Source organism: Amphiprion ocellaris, chromosome 21, assembly GCF_022539595.1.
Source record: "Amphiprion ocellaris isolate individual 3 ecotype Okinawa chromosome 21, ASM2253959v1, whole genome shotgun sequence".
Classification (NCBI taxonomy): domain Eukaryota; kingdom Metazoa; phylum Chordata; class Actinopteri; family Pomacentridae; genus Amphiprion; species Amphiprion ocellaris.
This window is the reverse complement of record NC_072786.1, coordinates 7,902,914-7,916,320: the sequence shown is the minus strand read 5'-3', so window position 1 is coordinate 7,916,320 and position 13,407 is coordinate 7,902,914. Positions and strand designations below refer to the sequence as shown.

Here is a 13,407-nt window from a genome sequence, read left to right as displayed (position 1 = left end):
ACCTTTCATTACTGTCATTGTTACCTGAATAGTCCCCTGAGAGCACTCCACTATATTGCACTGAGCCTTTTTTTTTTTTTTTTTTTTAACACCGAGTCATTATCAGCAGCAGTTTATTTTACTGAAAAGATGTCACAGCAAAGGTGGTTTGAATTGGCAGGTTGTGGTGATCTGTTCTCTCTCCTCCCCTCTCGATGAGTAATCCTGATGAACAGATGGGTGGAGGAGGGCAAAAAAAAGAAAAAAAAGAAGGGCGATGCCAGCTTGTTGCGCCGCTATAACACCGTCAATCAGTCCCCTCCCCCTCTCACCTCCTGCCCCCGTCCCATCATGCTCTTTTCAGTCCTGTCAACATTTCAGTGTGCTCTGTCTCAATCTTTCCCCTCTTTTTTCATTGTTTTAATTCCGATATTCACCCCTGACAACCCCCAACCTTGGCCCATCAATCAGTCTGACGATGTGACCGCCCGTCTTACCGTCCAGATATGCAGAAAACTTAGCTGTAAACGGTTTAACAGTCTTTCCTTGAAGGACAAACATACAAATGCACACAGTACGTCATGTCATAGTAAAGCCTGGAGTCACGCACCAAGGCCACGTGCATCTATCTGCTCATCAATACTTTTTACCTAGCAGTAGCACCCAGGAATACCAATGAGACTTTGCTCATTTACAAGCCCAGCTGGATTTATGTGTCCACTGTCACACTGTCACACTGTATTAGAACGAGACCAACTATTGATTTTTGGTTCTTTTATCCAGTGAACGTGCTCTTTGCCTGCTTCATTTCAAACACATTTTTTCTAGAGTTCACACGTCCCACCTGGGAGCTCCTTGCACTGCAACAGTCTTTCTAAACTGGCTTCTAATAGTACAGTGGATATGAACCAGTGAGCTACAAGCTGTCTGTATCTAAACCAAGTCTTTATATAGAATTTGGTGTAATTAAAATTGGATTATTTGATTTTTTTTTCTAGATTCTGACAGTTAAAACATGCTGCAAGTACACATTTTACACATTCATTTACCTGAGTGATGGTGCAGTAACGTTTGTGCCATTATGTAGACTGGATGACATTGCAGTAATCTGAGCTGCATCGTGAACGATGATATCATTTTGGAGACAAATTTACTGACTGTCTGGGATCAGATCTGTCTACTAAAAATTACGCTCCCATAGAACTAGTTTTGCCAGATCATTCTCTAGAGCGAACACAGTGCTGTGTAGCATAGTCTGACTGCACCTAAAAGGAGAAAGGAGAAAAAGGAAAACACTCTGATCTGTTTGCTTTTCTTTAAACCAGTCACAATTGTCTTGTGCGATGCTAGCCATGATGTCCACTTAAAACAGTGTCAGGGGAATTGTTTTGGTGCAAGATTGGCCTGCAGGGAGGGGCCATGAAAATGGATAATTTACCTCCTTATTGCACGGTCTAAACGTTTTGCTATGTTGTTGTTGTGTCCCGTAGTGAAGAATTTTTAAAAAAAATGATAACATGTCGTAGTTGAAGAAGAGGAGGAGAAACTCAGGTGAATTCACCTGTGATGCTGGCTTTGAGGCCATTCGTAAAATGTGCTGCCAATAGCAGGTTTACACCTCCATCCGGTGAGTCAGAGTGCTCTAAAATTCTTAATTACATTTTGAAACAGACATCAAATGTAGAGTAGCACTGACAAAAACAGCATTTACAAAAATGAAAAATATACTGACAAATAAGAAAATAGCATTTAGCATCCGTATGAGGACTCTCAGCTGTTACATCCTACCAGTTCTGATGTACGGATGTGAATCTTGGAACTTAAATAATAAAATGTCGAACAAAATCACTGCAGCAGAGATGTGGTTTTACAGACGCATGCTGCGTATATCCTACACGGACAGAATAACTAATGAAGATGTTTTTAAAACACTAAACACAAATTATACACTACTGAACAAAATTAGAAAACGGCAAGCAACATTTTTTGGACACATCTTAAGGAAGGAGACCCTGGAATATATTGTCACAAATGGAAAAATGAACGGGAAGAGAGGACGAGGCAGACAGAGAATGAAAATGATAGATGGACTTACATCATGGCTACACGTGAAACGGGCAACAGTCACAATTCAGAGGGCAAAAGATCGGAGGAGCTGGAGAGAAATGATCGCCTACGCTGAATGGCATGGCACTTGATTGATCCAGGCTAAAATCACAGTCTGGTGTTACACGTCAAGGTATGTTTTTTCAGAAATAGTAAGAATATTTCACTCTACTTGTCACAGACCGAAAAACTAAAAAAAGACTCTTATGGATTGAGCCAGCGTGGCCCTCCGCTCTGACTGAACCCACGGCTTTTGATGATATAGCCTTAGACAGGCGAGACATGCACTCACAAACACACACCTACGTCTGCACACACACACACACACACACACACACACACACACACACACACACACACACACACACACACACACCCCTAACGCCCAACCTAGCCTCTGGCAGCCAGCAAACTGGTCCATACGCCTGGCAAAATGTGTGTAATTGTCCAAATATCCCAGCATTATAATTGGATGTCAGCTGAAGTGGATTTTAATGGCAGCTATCTGTAATGGAGTCACACATGAATGAGTCCTTCACTTTGAAGCATTTATCAGTTTCAGGTTAATTCTGCAACGAAACCACAATTCACAGTGGCTTGTTTTCATATTGGATGTTCATTCTTTCTATTTTAAATACTCAGATTCCCTTTTTATTTCAAAAACACATTTTGCAGTGCCCTGAATTTTTTTGGCGTTTTGTCAAAGTTTGATTTTTGTCACAAAATCAATACTGCAGCTTGTGTTAACAGTTCTTTTGTCAGGCAGTCTAAGGTGTCCTAACCTTTCCTATTTTCTCACCTTCTAAAGCAGGATCACTCTTTTACATGAACTTGCCTGAAGCTAAGCTGTTCGCAGTCACTTCACACGACAGGGCTGCTCACGTTCCCTGAATAGGAAAAAAGGGGAACAGGAAATGACAATAAGATACTCCTTTTTTTTTTTGTCATGGGCCAGCTATTCATATCAGGGATTTATGGAGAATCATGAGAACTCTCTTTAAAGTGGGTGAGAGGTCAGGAGACCTTTAGCTTCTAAAGGAAGCATGTATGAAGTGACTGTTCATGAATAGGCTTGTCCTCTGCAGCTCTAAATGTCCTGGTTAAATGAAGCTTAAACAGTATCACTACAATACAGTTTTAATTAAGGCTGAATGATATGCAAACAAAATCACTCTGTGATTTTTATTATATTATTTATCAGTCATTATATTGCAGTTGCAATATGAGTCTTGCTTTTAGTGGAATAGTAATTTTTTGCATTTTACATAGAAAAAAAAATGATGATGTGATTTTTGCTGTGATCTGTACCAAACAAGCCCTTATGTCTGGAGAACGTAATTTGTAGGAATAGACATCTAGGCACCACAATGCTTCATTTAAAATGGGCCGGGTTGACCCATTTTAAATGAAGGTTGGGATGATGGTTCTATTTAGCAGGCACAAACTCATTCAGATGGAACATTGATTCAAGGTTGATCAGTCAGATAGCTAAGGTGAACACATAAAATTGTCATTTATATATATTAATACCACAAATTGGGTTCATTTTTAGCTAGGACAAACACAGCTAAGACCAGTTGTCAGAACAGCTTGTGTGCTGTATACATATGATCGTTTTTAAGCCATTAAATTTAATGCATACGGTGGTCAGTAATGCCACCAAATGATATTTATTAGCTTTTGGAAACCTCTGGTATAGATTTATTTATTTATTTATTTATTTATTTATTTCAGACATGCGACAGTGTCATAAAGGCAAAAAAATTAAATAAAATACATGAAACTAAAAAACAAAAACAAATCAACAACTTAAGTTATAGTCTGAAAACAAGTAGGATAAAATTTAGCTTATTAGTCACTACATGTCCGTACATCTTATGTCTTACTGTTTCCTGTTTGTATCAATCCGTATACTTTTGTAGCGCTTTAGAAACTCCGAGAACACATTTACTCTTCCACATTATATATTTTTCCAGCAAAATCAGTTGGAATCCTGCAGTGCACTTGTAAAATTTAGCTAAGAAATTAACCAAGCACACACAAAAAACTGGAGTTCCAAGCTTTGTCTTTCCTTTACTGTACTTCTTGGCTTTGGCTAAAAGATTAAAAATGGTAAAACTGGCGTGAAAATACAATTGCATATGTGACCATAATTCCAAAACTCACACACACACTCCCAGTTTTCATGTTATATTTAAATTCGGCATGCACTTGCCAATATCTGTATTTTTTATAAATATGCAGATGACTCCATCCCTTGTCTGTAATGAATCTTGTTTCTTGAACCAAGCTGGTTAGAAATGCATTTTCAGATCAATATTGCATGACTTTGAAAACCAGGTCACGGAGCACACGTGAATATTAGTTTCTGTCATTACAACTGTAGCCAGTGGCGCTGTGGCCACATCTTTGTACTGCTGGTGGTGTCACCTTGTGCCCTAGAACACCCGGTGCCGTTTCAGCAGTATCCCAGCGGTAAACAACAAGGAAGGACAATAGCTCCCGTGGGTGAGTGTTAGAGGTGTGGACGGGGGACAGGCGAATGCTGACTATCAGCACTTCACAAAGCCTGAGAGAAAAGCAGGCGCTGGGGGATTGTGTGGATGCTGCTAGAATAACTGACCCTAAAAAGGGAAGGCCCAGTGTGTGTGTGTGGACATGCAAAAGAGGCTGAGATAGTTTGTTTTGATTAGACGGCTGTGTGCGATCCGGTTTGGAGGCTGTTGGAGACAAAGGGGCTGCCGGTTCTGTCTTTTCATTGTAAAGAAGTGGTGTTAGTGTAGTGAAAGCTCCTCTTAGATCAAACTTCCAGTGTAGCAGACAGCTGCTGATGGAGTACGCAGTTAAATCAGGAGGCCCTGGTTTCAGTTTTTTAATGAAGAAAACATGTTTACAGCCTATTTCTTACTGGTTAAAACACAAGAATACCACATCACAAGTCTGCAACTTGAGTGTGTATTTCAAAATTCGGATCGACCAATATGAGTTTTTCTAGGGCTGGTACCGATGCCGATAAGGGATACTCAGGAAAAGCCAATATTTGGAACCGATATAAATTAGATGTAATGTTTTAACAGCATGTGATAGCAGAGAACCTGTCATTCATCTCAACTGAATATGTAAAATAGATATGAGTGATTAAATTAGGACCCTCTCCTTTGTTTATGTTGGATTGACTGAGATTTATCAGTTTGTCTCCTGCAGTTACGTCTACGGTTCTCTTAATATTTCACTTTCATTACCCACTAACATCCATATCTTAAAGTATTACTGGTTATTTTCCAGACTCTGTTCTAAGTTAATCTGTGGCTGCCTTCTCAGGTAGCTTTTAGCCATTAGCATTGCCTTAGCCACTGTGAGAGAAGCTAATTTCCTGGTTTGTGGCAACGGCTTGTGTTTCTTGTTCACTTTTTGCAGTTTCTACTTTAGAGACTCTTCTGAGATTGTCCATGATAGTCGGTCAGGTCAATAATCAGTCTATCCCTAATATTTAGCATACAGTGTGTCCTGATTAAAAAGGAATCAAATGTACCTGATCCATGGGAGACTGTCAAACGTTTTCCTGGAAACGACAAACCCATATCCATAACACAAGCATGACATTACCTCACCCAAGTCATTGTCCTTGTCAACACCTCACCTGTGCATTTCCCAGTGTCGACTATTTGTCTGACAGGAAATACACATCGTTAAACACCCCGCATAGCTTCACTTTAGCTCCACAGTGAACGCTTTATTTCCATCTCTTCTTACCTCTGAAGCGGAGAAAAGCGCAACCTTATCCGCCTATTGTGTGAAGTATAAATGTGCTTAAGTAAATAATACTTAACTCCGTAAAAAGATATGAATAGCAGCCCGTTTATTAAGGTGGATTAGCGAGGCAGTGCTACCTGTGGTTTACCGTACAGCATCACAAACTCAAGTCGAAGTCTTTGCCCCAAGGAATGGGCATTTTCTCATCTTACAGTGGGCTTTGTTCATGGTAGGTCGGCTGGCAGGTGCGAGTTTGCCAAGAAGGAAAAGAGAAAGAGACATAAGGGGAACGAGGGGCAGAGCAGTCAGCCAGTAAAGTTATCAAATTGACAGATACAGAGACAAAGACAAAGAGGAGGTTCTCACTTAGGGTCAGACCATTCTTTCTGGCTGCAGGTCTAATACGTTTGTCTGGTATCCTTCGGCACTGCTTTCATTTGTCATTTTTTTACTGTCAAGTTAGCTTGATATCTCATAGAACATCAAGTAGAAAGCATTTAGTAGCTAACAAGTGAGATATTTCCTTCAGGAGACCACAAACTGAGCCACAAAAAGCATGAATGTAAGACTTAACTCATCATGCTGGCTAGAAACACAACTCCAGTTTTTCATTTAAGCTTAAATGTTTGGTTCAAGGATTATTTATGCTGCTGCCAAGTTTACAAAAGATGTTCTGTCCAGTTTCTGGAGTACAGCTGCATCAAGGGATTATGCTTCTTACGCTTAAAAAAAAATCAGAAAAGGGATTATTCCCTCATAGAATGCCACTACAGTAGCACCTGCTTTTCTCATGATTGCAGGACCAGTTGTGAAAGTACTGCGAGCCAACGAGATAAAGTTCTACCCTCAGGCGGTGGTTACACAAAGGTGGTTGTTAGATGGTGTAAGAAATGATCTGTGTGTGGTCTGAACTGCTTTTTGTTGGTGCTTCCAGGAGGTCGTCCTCCTTTTTCCTTCCCGCACTCATTTTAGAAGCCCAGTACTTGGAGTTTGTTCAGCTACTAGTTTTATGTGAAATTAGTTTTAATCACCGTTTCAGGGATTTTTAAAAGAAAAGGAAACACACTTCGGAATAAGAAAATGCAAAATCTGCTTTGTCTCCATGTCAGCAGTTCTGAACCTAAGAACCCACCAACATGTTTAAAAGCTTTATTTTTAAAAAAATTTTTAAAATTACCATTTATCAGAGGCAGAAACTGTACAAACAAAGAATCTGTAGACAATCATGTCCAACACCCAGTTTTATTGGGAAAATGAACCATATCTAAGTCTGAAATTGTGATATTTAATCAAAATTGTTTTCTTCTACATGCCCCATTTAAAAATTTGCACAAAACAAACCATTTTCGGTAACTACAGTCTGTAAAAACAGAAACATTCTGCACTCTTTGGTGGAACTAAGAAGCTATTAGTGGCTCAGCTCTAACTAACAATCAGGTGACAAAAATTCAGGGACTTTTCAGTAGAACTGGTCTGAACTGCAGGCTGTGTAAACATGGGAGACAGGTACAAAAACAGAATAGTATAGAATACAATCGAACATCTTTCTTGTTATTGCAATTTGCAACAAAGTTGATCATTCTTTTATTCCACAATAAATAAATACAAAATGCGTAGATAATTAGAGGGTACTCAAAACCAGACAGAGTGTTGGGCAGAGTTCAGTTCTCTTGTTGCTTTGGGGTAGAAGTTGTTTTTCAGTCTGTTTGCCCATGATTTGAAGGACCTGTAGTGTCAAGTGGACAAAGTAAAACGTACAGTAAGTAGTAAAATGCAGTGAAGTATGTGGAGTCACCAGTTTTTTGTTTTTTTTTTTTATGGAAAATGTACATGTTGAAGAAATTCAGCTTTTGTTTATTTATGATTTATATTTTTGACTCCTTTCCGCTTCTAGTCATGGTTCTGTTTCCATATAGGCACAGAACTTGCAGTGAAAAATGAGCCCAAATTGTGACTGGAGCAACAGAAACCATCCAGAAACTATGACATTGGGTTCACGTTTAGGCTGCAATCCATGTGTTTTTAGGATCTCTCATGGCTCACACTCCCGCTGTAGAGACCTGGAGATGCTCACATTGTCAGAAATAGTCGATACATGCATCAAAACACAGCAACCACACTGACCGTCTACACAATGGAGTGAAATTTTATCCCCCAACGTAAATATATCTGACACCAATTTAAATCTGATGACAGACTGCGATTTTTACTCCGCAAACTGTCACTGTGGTGTCGGTTCTGTAGAAATGGTGTACAGATAAGAGAACATGTGCGCCGGTCCGGTCTAGCTGAAAGCAGTCTGGCTCCGGTTTATTGTCTCAGAAATATCTGTGTCACTGCGATTTGATATGTCTGCTGGATGATTGCGTTCTCCATCCCTCCCTCTTAATTCTCTTCGTGCTTCCCGTTGCCTCCCTCCCTCATCCGTCTCGTCAGGCTGCCGTCCCTCAGTGTGACTGAAGGCTGTGTAGTGACCAACTTAGCACGATGCTGCAGGGTTTGCAAACTGAGAGGCAGCAAAGACTGTTGGGTTCGTGTCAACCGGCTTCATGTCATTCTTTTGTTGAGAGATGTCGGCTCAGCTCGTAGCGATTGCTTTTTATCAGGGGTAATTTCACAGAGCGCAAAGAGGAGTTCAAGGTCTCGGTCGAAGGGACTCAAAAGGCATAATTCACGTGTTTACTTCCAAATACAAAGAGCTGCAGGTTGCTGAAGGTCAGTGTGTGGCGTACATGTTAATGGGTGCACTGCTGGATTAATTCAGCAGCGTACTTGATGTGTAACCTCCACCGTGAATTACATTTTATTTGCCGTTGTATATGGCAGTGTGCAACAATGTTAATACTTCTGAATGGGGTTGTAAAATACTGACTCATCCAATAATAAAGGCTCCTTGTACATTCTTGCAAACTTTCACTAATAGGCTTGAAAGGGTGACCGCAAGCAGACGTCATCAAGTGGATCTATCAAAATGTCCTTTTAGTACACACAATAGAAGATTTTTTGTTGCAGACAGATGAACGTAAATGTTCTAAATATACTGTAACAGCGACAAATTAGCCAGATTGTAGTGCATTATAGATATTTTCAGTAAATCGTTCAGCCCTGTGATCAATCTCGCGGTTTGGATTTTGCGATACTATCTATTAAAATTGATCTTCAGTTCCATATTTGCTGTGTAATAGATATAAAACATGCTTTGGAGCTTTTTCCACATAAGATAACATCAGATATGTGACTGTCACACACGGAGGAAGGAATGAATGAGTAAAAACGCTGACATGGGAGCTGCAAAATGTCCAAGATGTAGTTATTAAGACTGGATTTATGTCAGCTGAACTATGCAGTATACACTGATAAATGGGCTGCATAAACAATCCATAAAAGTTTCAATCTGCTTGAATTGAATAAAATTGAATTACAGCATTAGTTTAAGGATTTAAAAAGCCATAAAGTTGCGGCTTTTGCAGTTTTCTCATCACAGCTGCACTGTGCTCATCAAAAGGACAGAAAGTGAATAAAAGAAGGAGGACAAGATAGGCTGATCTGATCAGGATTGAAGGGCTGAGCTCTGACCTTTGACTCCTGAGTCACTAAGAAGAGGAAAGAGAAGGATGAGCGGTGACCTGCCCACCAGCCAAAGCCATGCTTCTCATCCTCTGCTCAGTCCTCTTTATTAGCATTATCATCTTTGTTTTTGCTTGTAGCCTGTGAGAAAATGAGCAACGAGAAATTATTTTTGCCCATTTTAGCCCAAGGATGAATGCAAATCTGCAGTATGTGTGGAATTACAACTTTTTTCCATTTTTATGCCTTTCTCTGGGTAATACTGCTGCCAGAGAAATGTCTTCCACCACACTGCACAGTACAGCCTCATGGCGAAGCGTTTCCCGTTGAAAAATTCACTCAACAGGCTTCGTAAACACATTAACATATTCGACCGAGCAACAAACAGGTATGAAAGAGTGTCGCTTAAAGGTTAAAGGTTCGGTTTTACGGTGCACGATCATGGAAATCACAGGCGCTGATGCATCACCAACATGAGAGTGACGCGATGAGCCAGTTAACACTCAGTGACATTCGAGCTGTTGGAATATGGATATGCTGACATTTGGACATGGTAGCTAATTTTATGTGTGTGTGTTTGTTCCGTTTGTGTTCAGGGAGTCATTATTGTTGCCTGCTATGTTATTTTTCTTCTTTAACCCTCAGGCAGAATCCTCTCTGGAGATGTGACTCTGGTTAGACAGAAAAATGGAAACACAAGACTAAAACACATGACATATGGAGAGTTATATTCCCATGTTGGGGCTTTTATTTTGACAGAGTTGATTGCTTTCTATGTAAAATATAAAAGTATTTTTGTTTTAAAGAAATAGCTTATTTAGTTTCCATCAGAGTTAGATGTGAAGTTTGACACCAGTTATCTTGCTACTGAATATCCCGTGTAACTTAGCTTAATCGCTGGAAAATATGGAAAGAGTTTTTGCAGATTGGCTGATAAAAAATGGCTTTCCTGTCCGATGCTAGCAATTGTGAAGCTCTCTGACTAAAATATCATATCTTGTTTTGTTAAGCTACGCAGAAATTCAAGTATAATGGTCTCAATTTTTAACCAGACGTCAAATGGATGTTTTCCAGAAAATGTGAAAACTTTTGCTTTAAGTTATTTTATAAACCTTTATTAGCAAGTACAAACAAAGCTAAAGTGAGCACATTTTGTTTGAATTATTTTAAAGGCAATGACTCAATGTTTAAGGCAGTCACAAGTAGTCAGTATAATCATTGACCTCAGAGTCGACATCATTATTATTAACCAACACAGTTTACTTTTTTAAAAAATTCATTAAAACAAATGTATTTCTTCAGTATAAGTGTAATTGTTGTGTCATGATGTCAGTCGTTTTTGGCTTCATTCGTTGGTGACGACTTGGTTCAGTGTGAAAGATCAAGGTGTCTGAAAGTATGGGAGTACTTCAAACTGTCACAGAACAAAAACGTGTTTTAATACACTGTGTAAAATGTTAATGGAATACCACAATGCATTAGCATCAGAACACAAAACACTTGTTTGCTTCTCTCCTGCTCTCTGTGCTCACATATACTGTATTTTAAGACAGCTGAATTCCCAGTGAAACTGCTCTCTTCTTTCTCTTTTACGTATTTTTCTGTTTCTGTTGTCAGACAATGGATATGTGTAGAATAGTGACTGAAAGTTGCTCATTAAGGCTACGTGGTAACCAGCAGTTGCCTCTAGGCTGCTGTTCTGTACCATTAAAATCCAGATTTTGAACCACAACATTGTCTGACAGACTCAGCATATGGGGTAAAGGCTGTGCTGAAATTTGGTTATATTTTCATAAAATTCTTAGTTACCATTAAAATCAGAGAAAACGAGATGCTTCAGCTGCTTGGTGCTTGTAAAATATCCATCATGTCCAAGTTGCACTTTAATATCTAGCCCTGATTTCTTCACTTGGTTAAGCGGTTTGACAGAAATGTGTATTTTTATTTATTTTTTGGAATTGTACTAATGACTGAGGTCTTTTTATTTATCTAATCATGCTGGACTTGTCAGTTTATCTCTACAGTTTTTCACTTTAATACATAACTCTTTGTCTAAATTTTGCCCCGTGCTGCATTAAACAATGACAGAGTTTAGCAAAATGCCATTAAATTGGTTGTTTTGGGTTTTTTTGGAGGAAAATGAGCCATTTAGATCAGCCGACTAATCTGTAAACTAGTCGAAAGAATCACCAATAGAAAAATAATCATTAGTGGCAGCTCCAGAATTCATTGTACTGTTTTTCACAAATGGAAATAGCCTCACTTTTACAAACAGTTTCCTGATCTGTGGTATTAAATCTGAAATATTTTGTCACAATACTGAGCAACCTCGTTTACTGAGCATACAAATGAATGCCAGAACGTTCAATTTAACACATCATTACAGATGAATTATTCAATTTTCAAATGGCTTTCAAATAATTGGTTTGGCTTAGCTTTAAAGCATTTGCTTCGGTCAAAGGTAACTGATGCAGCATTTGATTTTTACACATCTGTTACCACATTTTTTTTCTCAGAATAGGTTTTTTTCTCCCCCTGGCTTAAATATTTTTATTTCTACCCATTTGTGCGTTCGATCTCCATTCTTTCACGCCTTCGTTGTTGTCGCTCCTTACCTTTTAGACAGAATGGCACTTATAAGCAGCCTTACAAATGAGTTGGGTTTCTCTGTGTCTTTTGGAGTTCAAGCTTAGCTCCATATGGCCAGTATCAGTGTGTGGGAGGCCACTTCTGCTGTAGCTGCATGGAACATTACTGTAATTAATCTGAAGATAGGATATTACATTTGCATCATCATATTGCCTTTTTTTTTACGATGAGATTAGCAGATTTAGCATGCATGGACTGCATCGAATACATTCACTTGTGCGCTTCTCTTTCTCACTGTTGTCTATCCCCTCGATTAAATAGTGAGAGTAGTATCCAATAGGACGTGACAGCCTAATTAGCCGTGTCCTGGGGTTGTATTAGCTCACACTCTCTGCATAGCTCAGCTGGATAAAATCAGACACACTACTTTCTGAGTTCCATACTCACCCTGTGTCATAAGATGTGCTTTCTGTCCTGCAGAGTGGAGATATAACTGGCCTGAATCCAGCAGCGAGCCGGTTAGATTCACCTTCAGAGTCGCCCCTGAAGACTGAAACCCCCTGCTCATATGTCAATCTGTGCATTAATGTGTGCCGTGTCTGCGTGCACACACATGTGTACAGCACGTATGCAGAGGTGCACGCTAGTTCATGAATAATTAAGATGTCGGGAACCACTGAGACTCTTACCTGACAGTAGCACACTGCTCCACCTCGACTTTTAACTGGAGTTACTGTCACCCTACAGATACCTTAATTTAACCAGCTCATAGTTGCGAAAACAAGGCTATTTTAACAAGTCATACAGTCCAGAACTGAGAAAAAAATTTTGACACTTTTGTCATCCTGCTTTATAGTTTCAAAGTATGTCAGTGGGTCTTTTAAATATATTGTTAATAGTTTCATATTCAATAATGATCTCAGAAATGTCAGAAATGCAGTTTTGCCATCACCAGCTGGAGGTGTGTGACATTGTCTGTGATTGACAGCAGCCTGCAGATTGAGTCAGAGACAAACTTGGACCAAATGACATTTTCAGGTACATTAAATGCTGTTTAATGTGCTGCAACTGAGCTACTTCTAACTATCTTGCCAGCAAACTGGTGTTCGCCGTAGACTTTCCCCTGCTGGAATTTTGCTCCTGCCCTTACAGATGCAAGATGTGTGTACCTGCATGTAGTCTGAATTAGAATTAAGGCCTTATGTCACCTCAGCAGTCCCTATACTGTAGTCTGTGATGTGGTCTCACAGGCTTCTCGGTGCAAATATTTTGTGGAAAATAAACACTTTTGTTATCTAGCAGCAGTTTCTCCAAGGTATTCTTGTGTTTGTTTGATCAGGATGAAAGCATCATTGCTTGAGGTGTAATCCACTTGTAAATGTAATAATTCTACAAATTGTGCCATGCATTTCC

The 13,407-nt window shown here is 39.4% G+C and overlaps 1 protein-coding gene across 16 annotated transcripts in view; it reads left to right on the top strand.

Annotated features, from left to right (window-relative positions):
* Window positions 1-13,407, top strand: part of nrcama (neuronal cell adhesion molecule a) — a 74,038-nt gene that overhangs the window by 32,293 nt on the left and 28,338 nt on the right. For 2 of the 16 annotated variants that reach the window (XM_055006570.1, XM_055006571.1), the window contains one exon: window positions 12,475-12,512. The exons of the other annotated variants lie outside the window; for them this stretch is intronic. The gene's annotated coding sequence lies outside the window, so the exon portion shown is untranslated. The remainder of the gene's footprint in view (window positions 1-12,474; window positions 12,513-13,407) is intronic. 16 annotated transcript variants of the gene reach the window in all.